We start from the raw sequence: 14810 nt of genomic DNA on the forward strand, positions 1-14810 counted from the left end.
GAAGAAATAGGTCAACCCTCCCTTCCTGGTGTATAGATAGATGCTTACGTAACAGTAACAGAGGCTAAAACCAATTCAAAATTATAAAAACCTTCACTCATGAATGCAAGCAATGTTTTATTTTATATTTTATAAATGCTCTGTCCTACCTTCTGGAGTTTAACATTTTATATAATAATGATATATGGATTTAGCTTCTAAAAATGGGATATGATTTCACGTATGCTTATGTACTCTGATTGTACCCCGAAAGCCATACAGAGACCTCAAAATAAAATTCATCAGAATTCCCAAATGCATTCCTAAACATCTCAAAATCATTTCGTTTTCCCTGTTATAAGGTTCTTGGAAAGGAGTTTGGTAAATATTCTGTGTTCTGTGCATTATCTGTATGTAGGAGTTTTTAGCAGCCAGGGGAAAAAAGGGGGTGGGAGACTGAACAGCATATAACAAAGTTACCTTCACATCATTACTTGGTGTAGTGCGTTCCACAATTGATATCTTATATATTCAACCTAGGTGTGAATCAACAGATAAATGGCTAAAGAACACATGCTGTACTATTTAGGCATTGAAAAGATCATAAGTACACCATTTCAGGAAGAAAAAATGTAAATAGAGGTCATGTTGTTAAGTAAAATAAACCAGGCCTTTAAAGAGAAAATATTGCATCTTTTTACTCATATGTGGAATCTGAGATTTTTTTTTTAAATGTGCAAACATAGGATAAGACATTTGGGGCTGAGGAGAAGGGAGCTGAGGAAGGGTGAGTGAGGAGGGAAGAGGCCTCAGTAACACTGACATACATAAGAATGTCCTAAAGAATTCCATCACTTTCACAGTGAATACATCTTAATGAAAGAGATGTTGAGTGAGCTACTCATCATTCCAAGCAGCCTTCTTCTCTGTGAAGCATTTGCAAGCAACAGTGTGCTTCAGAGACATTTCATTTTCTACAAGAAGAACTGGCGTTGAGGTCTAAATTGAATCCTTCCCAGTTGGGAAATGTGGACAAGCCACCCAATTCCTTGGTCCTTGGTTACATTAATTCCGATAGAAGAAAATGAGATCTTTCTTGCTTTCCTGTTCTTTGTGTTACTTAGGTTACTTACCATTGCCAATAATCCAACTGTATATAAATCTATCCAACTATCTATTGTCTTAATTTCTAGGTATGACAAAAAAGAAAATAAAACAGTAAGATTTACTGTGTGTGAAACAACATATGGTAAGCAAATTTCCCAAATGAACTTCTCACAACAACACTGAAAGAGAGATGGGACTTTTTTCTCATTTTGTGGGTGAGGCATGTAAGACACAAAGCTTTCCAAGGTCACTCAATACAAGAGGAACCTGTCAAAGCAAGAAGTGAGAGAAAGAAGAGAAAGTAATCATCATGAGTTATGACTGAAATACCTTTCAAGATTTACAAAAGCACACAGTCATGTGAGCATATTGCTAGAGTCCCTCTTAGGTCCTTGGGAGGGAACATTACAAAGAAAGAGCTGCTAAGCAAGTTCTCTCTGAAGGAAGGACTCTTGAAATATGTTCTTGTTTGAAGATGTTGATGATGAGAAAATACTAAGTCATGCAAAATAGGAAAAGAGGAACATTTAGAAGAGTGAACCACTAATTAAAGGCTCAAAGCAAGAACAAATCTGAGTTGCCTGGCTCACTGAATAACAATCTCATAAAGAATGAAGCTTCTCCATCTTTCTACCAGTGGTGCTAAGGAACCTGACTACTGTTTGAAGACCCGTGATAGCTATAATGACTTTAAAGGGGCATCTGATATGATCTCACAGCTTCACAATGTTCTCTGGACTTCTGATAATGCCCAACTACACTCTAAAGACAACACAGTCTAAGCAAGACTCAAGTTCTGCGCCAGCAACATCACTGCATTTCCTATGTGCTGATTTTACATCATAGACTCCCTTAACAATCTGCTTAAACCAAAATTCTAACATTGAGAAAAGCTGAAAACCACAGAACCCTAACTGTACCATTTGATAGTAGAGGACATTGAGGGTTTGGAGGAATAAATGGCTTACCCAGAGCCATAGTTAGATGCAGACAGAACCATTGTAAGAACTATAGAAGATGCTCTGCCATGTCCTGTGATGCTCTTTCATGTATTCAGCATTCTTTTAAAAAGCAGGGTGGTCAAAAGACTATTCTCACCTGTGTTTTTCTTCCCTTCTAATAAGACAAAAATAGATGTTCATAAGACTTGCTCCACATTAAAAAAAAAAGTGCCTTTCCAGAAGTTGAATAAGAAAAAATATGTGTCTCACATCTGTAATTCTATCAATTTCATCTTCTGCAGGAAGTATTATTTCTTGATATCTCAAGGATTACAGGGCAATATCTGTGCTTGGAATGCAAAGGCTAGAAACTGTCCTAACCTTTCCTCTCCAGTCTCACCACCTCCTACATTCTTTAAGTTATATTGTCTCTCACCTTTAACCATTGCACAAACCTCCTGAGTGATTGTTCTCTGATCCTTCTACAATCTTTCGCAATTTATCAGCCTTCATCTCTTATAGAAATATTCTCTTTCAGACACCCCAAGGCTCTATTATCAAATATAATTTCTGCAATAGAAAAAAACTCTTAAGACTCTTAGGATTTTAATCATTTGAACTTGACATGTAAAGCCTTTTGCAATCCATCGCTCACATTATAATTTTCATTTTATCACTATATGTCATAATTCACACTGTGATCCAGAAAAGTGTATTTGTTTCTTATTCCTTCTGGAAGCTCTATCTCTTCACTAATGTATGCTTTTGCTCATTTTCTCCTTGCCCATGTATTTTCTCTTGACCGTTCATGCAGGGAAGTTCTCCACTCTTGATGATCCAACTTAGGTTCTTCTCCTTGCTTCTCCTTTCCTTTGTTATGTCAAGCAAATGAGAAGTCTTCAAGCTTTGACTCCACACTGGATCTATTATACTCTTTGATGTAGTCTTACGGTGCTGCCTGTGTTGTCATTTTTTGTTCCCTTTATAGACTGAACTCTATGAGAGAAGAACCACAGAGATATTTACATCTCTTAAAGTGCCTGATAGTATGCTGAGGTACACAGAGTGCTCAGTATCATAGATGAAGAAATGGGGCTGATAGATCCTTAGAATTCACTTATCTGGTGCCTAGAGAAAAATTCAAGAATTCAAGAGAAAGTCTTCTACGAAGTATCTACATTTTCCCCTTCTGTAAGAGTTCATTTTTGTAGACTCTTCCATCATGGTCAGATCTAAAGATTTCATATCAAGGGCAGGAAAGGGTAAGTATCCTTTGCAGAAAGGGGAAGAGGCTGAAATGACAGACTGAAGGATACTGCTAGTTAGAAAAGGAACTGAATAGTCAGAGAGGAGTCTAGTTAGAAGGATGAAAGGGGGCCTGAGGGCTTGTCACATTTTTGCATTCTTTCACCCAGGTTCCTCTATGTCAGAGGAGGAAGTGTATTCAGGATCTTAATCAGCCACTAACACTTCCAACCCTCTGTAATCAAGTACTAGAAGTTACCTAACACCAGTTTTGAGAAACGCAGAAGTAAAGAAGGCATGGCCCCTGCCCTCTCCCAATTCATATTCTAATATGCAACAAAATGCAAATGAAGGATGCATAATCTCACCATGCTTAGGAGCAACAGGAACAGAAAAATGCTTTGGTCTTATCAGGAAGGATCATGACTGACCTCACCTGTATCTGACCTCACCCGTGTCTGCAATCCAAAAGATACATTCACAGAAGTTAAAGCAGATGGTGGTTCCTGGGTGCTGGGCAGAGAAGGTAAGAAGGTGCATCAGGCTGACCACTGGGTGGTAATCTGCCAACAAGAGTACATCCCATAGCCTGTCACTGCACAGTAGAGCAGTGCAAGACAACAAAATAGAATGATAACTACTTGAGGACATAGATATGCTTAAACTGACTCAAGTATTAGATAATATACAAATGTATCAGGACAGCAAATACAAAGTGGCTGTGGAGACTGCTCAGCAGTTCAGAATGTTTGCTGCTCTTCCAGGACACCTGAGTTCAGTGCCCAGCATCCATGTGGGAGGCTCAGAACTACCTGTAAATATGCCTGCAGGAATCCCATACCCTTCTGTCTTCATAGACACAACACACACACACAAACACACACACACACACACAAACACACACACACAGTAATAAATATTAAAATGCAAGGAGGAATTATTTGAATGTTCCGTTCCTGATTGTGTCATGTTTCTTCTTGCTATAGGTAGTTTAATGTATATATGTGTAATAATATAAATGTATATGTAAAAAATAAAAACGTTTACTAAAAAGAGAAAAGAAATATGCAAAGACGACAAGATGGAAACTGTAGTATAATATACATGTGTGTTGTGTTCTCTTCGGCAGCACTTATACTAAAACTGGAACAGTGGAGAGAAGATTAGCACAGCCTCTGCACAGGATGACATGGAAATTCAAGAAGTATTCCATATTTTTTGGAGGGAAAGAAAGCTGTTGTCAGTATATATTTTATGAGGAAAGAATAAATAAAAATTTTAAAAAACAACAACACAATAAAACAAAATGTAAAAACATCAGTGAAGCAGTAATAGATTAGTAGAAAAAGGTTAACATGATGACCAGAGGGGAGCTCCAGTGTAAGGTCACTGATCAACAAGAAAGTGTTTTACTACAAATGGAAGACAGCCTACCAATTCTATATACGCTACAGGTTTCAGGACTACCGAATACCTGAGGAAAATAAAATGGTTAACACTGTAGGTTACTGTTATGTCAAATTTTCATTGGGAGTTTTTCAATTTTTCTTTACAAGAAAGTCAAGCTGAATTTAAACAAAAAAATTAAAATTCATATCAGTTTTTTAAAATTAAAACACCTCACTGGTATGGGCAAATTAAGTTTTTTAATGAATGAGTAAAAGTTATTTAGTTTAATTTTCAAAAAATAAGTGACACAATTCAAGACAATTCAAAATAATGTTCTTTATAAAATGAAAGCAAGCTGGGTGCAGTGGTGCATGCCTAGAATCCCACCACTCTGGGAGGCAGAGGCAGGTGCTCTGAGTTTGAGGCCACCCTGGACTACAGAGTGAGTCCAGGACAGCCAAGGTTACACAAAGAAACCCTGCCTTAAGAAACCAAAAAATTAGATAGGTAGGTAGGTAGGTAGGTAGGTAGATGATAGATAGATAGATAGATAGATAGATAGATAGATAGATAGATAGATAATAGATAGATGATAGATAAATGATAGATAGATGATAGATAGATAGATAATAGATGATAGATAGATAGATAGATAGATAAATGATAGATAGATAGATAATAGATAGATGATAGATAAATGATAGATAGATGATAGATAGATAGATAATAGATGATAGATAGATAGATAGATGATAAATTAGAGAGATAATAGAAGGAAAGCATTGCTTAAAATGAGTTTTGAATACTAAGGAACGAGTTTCCTAGGAAAGCAGATAGCTGGTGAGGAATGCTCCAGGTGAAAAGGTCCACTGAATAAAGACGTGCTGAGTGCTCTGTTCACTGAAGGACAGACACCACACTATCTCATTTCTCCCACTGTCTTCCAAGAATTCCTAATCCCTGTGCTTAGCATATAATATTTTCAAGAGATAACTGCATATTACCCAGCCCAATGTTATTTTTAGACTTCCTTATGAGACAAATTCACTTTGAGATTTTTGCCTACAGCTAAAACTAGAGGACTGATCGATCAGTGAATGTCCCCAAAGGTCTGGTATATCAATAAAGTATTTCTTAATATAATCTCAACTACTCTACAAAAAAATTTATTAGAATTATAGAAAGAGTATAAAGATAAGATACCCATCCAATTATCAAACTCACTGGGAAATCTGGATAATTTTAACACTCATGTTTTGTTTTCATGGCTTTGCAAATCTTGATGCCAAATGATAGCCTAAATTGCCAGCATGGGCTTCTAATTCCACAGTCTTTGATATCGCCACAAAAGAAAAAGAAGTTATAAAAACCCAGAACATACTTGCGTACAGGAACTAGAAATGTGAACAAGAACACGTGCTTCTCGCACCATTGCTTTTTGTACCACTGTTCAACAGCCACCATCCTGAATAAGAAGTCATCCATGTTCCAGTCTCTAAGCTCAGATCCAGGTGCTGAGTTCATTGTTCACTTCATGATGGTGCAATTTAGCTTTGAGGTCAGAGTTTCAGTTTCTGGTTTATCTTGGATTAATTTTGTGCTCCACCCCTCAGAGAACAGGCAGAACAAGTCTGAATAATTTATTCTAATTTGTGATGATAAAAATAGATTTTTTTTCTTCTGTCAAACTCATGGCATGGACCGTGTGACTCCAAACTTACAGAAGTATGTATGTATGGTTATGCTGTAAAGAAGTGGAGCTACAACTTCTCACCCTAAACAAAACACTACTTTTTCCAATTAATTGAAAGGAGATAGGAAAATTTAAAGGTGGAACAATCAGGTACTACTCTGAGCTGTGCTTTACACACATTTGCCAGTAAGTACTCACTGAATGAAGAGCATGTTGATGTTGCCAGAACATAAAGTTAATGCAATAAAGAATTTAGAGACACAGGAGGAGTGAACTATGGGGTGTGGAGATTTATAGAACCCTTCATGCTTGACAGCTTTGCAGAATTACCTGAAAAACCTTCTGGAAAGTGCAAGACTCTTAAACCCCACCCCAAAATAATTGAACCAGAATTGCCAGAGGCTTCAACACAGAATATAACACTTAGAAATGTTCTCAGAAAACACTAATGCTAGTCCGTTCAAATAAACTCAACTGGTTCTTAAAGCAAAACTTTCTTAGTTAAAATGATACACCCAACCACGGCAGTCACTTATGATTCTATATGAAATTTTAAAATTTCCAAAGTCAAGACCATTGGGACTTTTCATTCATCTAGCTCTTCTGCATGCTGAGGAAACTACATCAGCATTCACTGGATGAAACAATTATTAAGTTAGGTATGTAATACTATGCAAATGGTCTTTTTCTAATGGACTCTGTAGATCTCCATCACTAGAGCACTAAAGGGCTCCATCTGTGAAATTTTCCAGAACTTATAAACTTTTGACCCTGGCATCCTCTCACTTTTCACACTTGCAATAAATAAGCCTCTTTGGCTTGCTATTCAAAACAGCAGAAAGTAACTACTACCAACAATTCTTGGGTTCACATGTCCTCCAATCAAAATACTCATCAGTTCCTAATCAGCTTCATTTAGGGTGAGAGGGATTGTTCTGGAGTGATCACTGTGGTCAGGAAGAAAGAGACACCATTGTAAGAACGTGACTGCTCCAATGGAACCATCAGCTTGGAGAGAAGTTGCAGCATTAGAAAACCATGGCAGAGAGGAAGTTTGATACATTTCGCCTGTTATTCTCTGATGCTTCAGAGTGTGATGATACCGCGCCCATTCAGACTGCTCAGGGTTTGATCTCTCTCTGTTCAGACAACTCAACCTCACTATTCATGTACAAACATTTACTGGGCATTGAACTGGGCCATGAAGAAACAAAGTTTAGTAAGAAAGACCACCATATAGCACACTTTGCTAATGTAATATGATGGTTGTGTGATGGCTACTAAGGGAAGATAAGGAGAGTTGGCATACATTTACAGAGTTGTTAAGGGGCTCTAACTAGATTTTCGAGAGTGTTAGGTTTGGGGGAGTGAGGAAGCTGTCGTGTGATGCATATTACAAAACTAAAGTCAACAGGGCTAGAGAGACAGCTCAGTGCTTAAGAGCATTGGCTACTTTTCCAAAGGGCCAAGGTTCAATTCCCATCACTTACCTGGCAGCTCACAATTGTCTCTAACTCCAGTTCCAGGGGATCCAATACCCTCTTGGTGCCTCCATGGGCACTGATTACACGTTGCGCGTGCATGTGCGCGCGTGCGCGCACACACACACACACACACACACGCGCGTGCGCAGGTAAAACACTTGTACACATAGAATAAAAGTAAATAAACCTATAAAAGACATAAAGTCAAGAAATGCATGACATAAGGGAGCTTAATTCTCAAGAGGTAAAGAAATGATTGGATAGAAGAGGAAGGAGGGCAGCAGAAGAGGAGGGAGAGCAGCAGAAGAGGAGGGAGGGTAGTTTTTCCAGTCCTACCACTCTGAGCTGTGTAAACATGGGCAAGTCCCAAAAATGTTCTCTCCTCAGCTAGTGGGATTGTTGTAAAGATTACCATTCCTGGTGCATTTGAAGTGTTTAGAGTCATTCTGGCACATCTAAAGTGCTAAAACATGATGCGTCATTGCTATTTGTTCAGTATTATTATCATATATATATTTACAGTGTACTTCCCTTTGAAAGCACAGCCTGCTCTTTTTCTGGTTGATCATGATTTGGATTTAGCCCAGAGGACACACTGTAAGTTCAGAGATCACATGCTCCAAGTGGCTGTTGAGGTTGTGGTGGATCTCACAGGATTAAAGGAGGAAATTGCTTTGTAACCTCACCTCCCATGGGGCCTTAACTCTCAGAGCAGCAGGCCCAGGTGGAGATCACAAGGTAGCCATTCACTTTATTTTGCAAAACATTCTTGTCAAGTCCACTGATCACTCACTCTGACCCTACCATTGACTGTTAACCAGCATCTAACTGTTCTCTCCAGGTCAGTGTTCGAAAGTACGAGCCAATCTTGAAAAGCTGCACCACGTTCTACCCCTTCCTGTCTATCTCTGCAAATGATGGAGGTAATGAGTGGTTATGATCTCTGCTTCTGACTGGGGACATTCCCAGTGCGACAGCAAGTCCAGACAGAGATGCAAAGTACTAAGAACAATACAAGCACAAGACTGGACACAGCAGACATTCAGCAAACGCCGCTTTATGTTTGTTTGTTGCACTGAAGCAATAGTTACATGGACCAAGAGGCTGACTACTCAAGACCGTTTTTTCCTAGTTAAAAACATTATATATATATATATATATATATCTCAACATAGAATCCAGAATGATAAATTTAATTGCATAATCTGCCATCTCAAATCTTTGTATTTGTTCTTGCTTAAACCTTCACATGAATTTTCCAACTGTTCTGCCTATTCAGATTCCTCTCAGAGACGTTTCTTCACACACACACAAAAAAAAAAACATTTGAAATTTTTCTAATCAAATGCTGTCCTTTAACCACATACAACCTCTCAACTACTCTTCCTCTAAGACTTTGTTCTTTTTATTTATTTTCTTCCTTCATTTTTAGTATCTCTGGCTTGAGGCATAGATATGTCTCTTCCTTGAAAAATAATAAAAAGGTTATATAAACGTCAACCCCATGTTGAAGCTTACTAACTAACAATTGATATCACTTATCTGGTACCAACACAAAACATAATTTTCGTTAGTATTATGATAAAAGTTCATTTATCTTCCTTGTTGGAAGTATCATCACATAGCAAGTACTCTGCTCTTTCACTCACTGGCTTATGTTGTTTTGTTTGCCCAGAATACATGTAACAAATTGAATGGTGACCTCATGATCTTCCACCCCACTGTGTCTATATGGCCTTTGTTCCATTTAAATATCTGTTTCTTCTGTCTACAAAATCTCCCAGATAATAAGACTCCTAAACAGCAATGTTCACATTACATTTCCCTCGACTACAACAACTTTTCTAAGTAAATAAATATGTATGGGAAAAAGTGGTTTGTTCAGCTCCACATTATTTGTATGTGATCTATTATTAGGTTTCCTAAAAAAGAAAAGGCCTTCACAATAAGAATTTTTAACTTAATTGCTATTAGGAAAAGTAGATAAGTCCACAAGAACCAACAGAAGAATTGCCTTCTAAAATGTATTTACTCAACATGTGGTCTGTGCAGAACAATGGGATAGCAAGGAAGAAAAAAAAATTACTTAACTGGGAGGAAGGAAACCTAAGGGGAGATACACAAATCTATAGTTTAGAAGACCTGTGCTTGTTTTCCATGTTAACAGGAAGGGTAGGTTTAGACAAGTGTCTTCACTTCTTTGAAACTGTTACCTCATATATTAAATGCTGGGAGCACCTGCATCAAAAAGCTACCTGTAGGTTGAGATTAAATGTACATAAAAGAATTTCCCAAACTTCAAACCACTTGATGTAATCATGGTGATGAGGTGATAATGAGGATGGCCATGAGTTTGTGATGGGGTAAGCACTGTCTAAACATTTCAAATACAATGTCTCGGTCATCCTCACCCATATATCTGCTAGACTCTGTCACCATTCCCATTTGCAAATAAAGGTCAGAGATGGGGAAATTTTTCACATGGAATCGAAATTTGAACTTGATTCTGGATGCCTAGTTAATAATCATATCTATAGTATTGTATAACTAGTCAAATGGCATTTTATGAAGAGGAATATCCAAATTACAACTTACTACCAGAAAGCTTACAGTCTGGGTTCTCTCAGCTCCATTCTGTTTGATTTCAGTTGGCATTCTCCACACTCTTGGCTCCTGTTGTGTATTTAGATGTTATTCAATAATCATGAATGATTGGATGGACGCAGAACTCAGATCCAGGTTGGTGCTGAAGGATAGAGATATCTCAGAGAAATGGCAGGTGGCAACAGTTTTTGGAGAAAAATAGACTTGAACTATTTTAACACTCAGATTATCTCTTATTGTTTTTTCTCCTCAATTGCTGTGTTTTTAAATATTTTAATTTTTCCTAATATAACACAGTGGCATGGCACAGCCAGTAAAAAAAAATAATAATAATAATGGCGATTTCTATCCCTTCAGTAAAGAAAAAATCCTTTAAGGGCCAGAAGAGCCAGATAGGGAGACAATTCAATGCTAAATGTTAAGCACACGCTAGTGTAATATAAGGACATCACTTGCCATGTGCTACTTTAACAGTTTGCTGGAGATGCAGGCAAATGTCAGAGTCTGTCTTACTTCTTCACTAAGGCCTATCAGAGTCTTTTCATGCACATTGCACTTACCTCGACACCCTGACTTGTGTATGTGAGCATATGCTAAAATTAAACAAATGATGCTTATACCTTTTTTTGAGATATGGCATAAGCTTTCCTGGAACTGGCTATGTATACCACACTGGTATTGATCTTACAGAAATCTGCCTGTTTCTACCTCGCAAATATTGGATGAAAGACATGCACCAGCACACCCTGCAAAGCGTAAACACCTTAATTGGCTTTTATTTGTAATTCTGTAGCCTAATAGTACTTCATTCTGTAACCTAGAGCAGGTGTTCTGATGAGGTGAGACAAGGAGACAGGTTTAACAGAAGAAAGTGGATTAAGGAGATCAGAAACCAAACAAAAATTGAATTGGTCGTCTCAAAGTTACATTCTTTTAAAGTATTAAAGACCAGCCAAACACAGTTTACAGCCAATTGAAATCTTTATCTCTGTCATCTGGGAATACACTGAGGTATTTAATTCCTAAGTGCAGCTCCTCTGAGCATTTTGACCAAGGGGCTTTTAAGGGCAAAAAAATAAAAATAAAAAAATACATCTTGATATCTTGCCCTGCAGCTGCAGAGGTATAGGATGCACAAACAGGCAGATTAATAGAAGCTAAGATGAGCAGATAGCTGACAAGACCAGTTAGCTAGAGTATCTTGACCTTGGGTTTCCATAATAGAGTTGAGTATTTTTTTCATGGTGTTCTCCATAAAGGAGATCAAATTCTAGTTAAATCTTAAATGGCCTCAGCAACAACATAAGATGAAAGAACTTCTGCCTGTCTTGCCCTGTCACAAAAGGGCAAAGCAGAAGAGACTTCCTTTCCATGCTAAGTGAAAGAAGACTTTGGAGGGATAGCTGCTAATTTCTCAGAAAGACAGAGAAATAGTTCAGTCTTGGCTTGCTGCCTGAAATTTTCAGTGTGAATGATTTCTCTTTGGTTTGATCTACTTGGTCTCATACATGCTCTCAGTGCAACCAATGGCCTCACATGTATGTTCTGTATCATGTGTAACACACTGATTCTCAACTATGGGTGTCTGTTCTTAAATTAACAGCTGGAAGTATATACAAACAGTTTAAATGCTGCGATTTGGCTGGATGGGGAAGAAATTATCTTGTTCAAAAGGTCAATAGTGCTGAAGCTGAGAAACAGTGATGTAAGGAAGAGCAACTAAACAAACAAAACAAAAAACAAACAAACAAACAAAAAACAGCAATCACCTCACTAAGAGCAACTATAAAAACAAGCATCATAATGTATGCCCTCTCTCCTCTCTGGTCCAAACCCACTGGAACATAAAGCACACAATCCCGGGGCTAATGTTTGGGGTGTGGGAGGAGCTTGAAACTAAACACAAGGATGATTTCTGCCATTGCCTTTTATTTAAAATAGTTTAAGACTTGGGTATAAGGAATCCCCATGTGCTTTTCCCCAAGCACGTCCATACAATAATGCTATGCAATCATAGTAGATGTTTAAAAACAAAACGAGACAGCATGACACAATACCGTCAACTCAGGTGCTGACAGGACCTGGATTTAATCAGAATTGACATGCACTGTCTTTCTCATTCATGTGTTTGCTTCTACTGTACAATTTAATGACATTTTATCTTATGATAATCAATCACCAGAACCAAGGAACATAGTGGGTTCTAATCCCAAAGAAACTCTCTTGTCACCCTTACTAATTATGTCCTTCCTCAGCCTTCATCAGTGACCACTGATGTGTTTGTTCTGCTATAATGGTGTCATTTTAGTAATGTTATGTAAGTTGAATCACAGAGTAGAAAGACTTTTGAGGGTTTTTTAAAATTAAGAATAATCTAAAGAATGCTTACAACCCAGGACTTGGCAAGCTAAGACAGAAGCATAGTGAGGTCCAGGCTGGCCTAGGTCACATATGAAGTCCTTGGCAAAAAAAAAAAAAAAAAGTCATTTAAGTTGCTTTCTTGCTTGCTGCATATGTTAGTACTCATTACTTTTGAACAATAAGCAGTATCCCTGATATGACTATCCTACTGTTTATTTAGTCATTTTCTTCTTGGAAGACATTGGAGTAGTTTCCACTTAAGGCTTTTATAAATGGCCTTCCTATAAGCTTTGGTGTAAAAATTTTATGTGAACATTATTTTTATTTTTTGGGGGGAAAAACACACAGGACTGTAATCGTTGGGTCATTCTTATGGAAAGTGCACATCTACATTTGTAAGGAAACAGCCACATTCTTTTCCAGCAGCTCTCCACCATTTTATGTGTGTATCAATAGTGTGATGTTTAAAATGGGATGCTCTAGTGAGCTAGAGAGGGGGCTCCGTGGTTAAGAATAAACCATCTAGTAAGTGAAGTCTTTCATGGGACATGCCCCTTGGGCTAGTGTCCAGATATAAGTGAGAATATACCATTTGACTCTTTCTGCTTCTGGGTTAACTCACTCATTATGATAATTTCTAGTTCAATCCATTTGTCCACAAATTTTGGGACTTCCTTATTGTTAATAGCTGAGTAGTATTCCATAGTGTAAATGTACCACAGTTTCTTTATCCATTCTTCTGCTGAGGGACACTTAGACTATTTCCATGATCTGTCTATTATGAATAAAGCTGCTATGAACATGGTTGAGCAAATGTTATTGTTGTGTGCTGGAGCATCTTCTGGGTATATTCCAAGGAGTGGAATAGCTGGGTCGTGAGGAAGCCCTATTCCCAGTTTTCTGAGATAGCACCAGATAGATTTCCAAAGTGGCTGTACTAGTTTGCATTCCCACCAGCAATGAAGGAGTATTCCTCTCTCTCCACATCCTCGCCAGCATGTGGTGTCGCTTGAATTTTTGATCTTAGCCATTCTGATGGGTGTAAGAGGGAATCTCAGAATCATTTTGATTTGCATTTCCCTGATGACTAAGGAGGTTGAGCATTTCTTTAAGTGTTTCTCAGCCATTTGATATTCCTCTGTTGAGAATTCTCTGTTTAGTTCTGAGCCCCATTTCTCATTTGGGTTATTTGGTTGGTGATGTTTAATTTCTCGAGTTCTTTATATATTTTGGATATTAGACCTTTGTCAGATGTAGGGTTGGTGAAGATCTTTTCCCAGTCTGTAGGCTGTTGCTTTGTTCTGTTGACAGTGTCTCCTGCCTTACAGAAGCTTCTCAGCCTCATGAGGTCCCATTTATTAATTGTTGACCTTAAGGACTGGGCTGTTGGTGTTCTGTTCAGAAAGTTGGTTCTGCTCAAACAATGGCACCAGCCAAGGCAATAAGTGAAGGAAACTTCAAACCCCTATTCAGATCTACCCAATGGGCAGGACATTCTCCACAGTTGAGGGGAGAGTGGGAACTGACTTTCACATGAATTCTGGTGCCCCATTTTTGATCATGTCCCCTGGATGGAGAGACCTAGTGGCACTCAGAGGAAGGATCACAGGCTACCAAAAAGAGACTTGATACCCTATGAGCATATACAGGGGGATATATTTTATTTTAAATTCCCTAAGAATTTCAACCACAGTTTTAACTGAACATTCTCTTTGTTTTTCTCAGTCACTGCAGCTATGGACAACAAATGTGGGAAAGAATGTTCCAAATAAGATGTTTCTCATACCATCCCTTTGGGTTTCAGAACCTCTGAGTGTCTGGGGAACTGGCCCATGTCATGTGTTACTATATTGTTGTCACTCATATTGGAGATGGTCCTTCTTCTACAAGCAAGTGAAATGACAAAATCAAATATGGCTAGATTTTTTTTTACAAATTTTTAGTACAGATGATGAAATATGCTGCAGGTTGAGGGTCTTTTATTGGAAATATTTAGTACTACAACTG

At 38.0% G+C, this 14810-nt stretch overlaps 1 non-coding gene across 1 annotated transcript; it reads left to right on the forward strand.

Moving 5' to 3' along the window:
- The first annotated feature begins 4387 nt into the window (after positions 1 to 4387).
- LOC127207802 (U6 spliceosomal RNA) lies at positions 4388 to 4491 on the forward strand. Its single transcript, XR_007833004.1, has one exon. It is a non-coding gene; the product is annotated as a U6 spliceosomal RNA (small nuclear RNA).
- The last annotated feature ends 10319 nt before the right edge of the window (positions 4492 to 14810 follow it).

This window comes from Acomys russatus, chromosome 24 (genome assembly GCF_903995435.1).
Source record: "Acomys russatus chromosome 24, mAcoRus1.1, whole genome shotgun sequence".
Taxonomy (NCBI): Eukaryota; Metazoa; Chordata; class Mammalia; order Rodentia; family Muridae; genus Acomys; species Acomys russatus.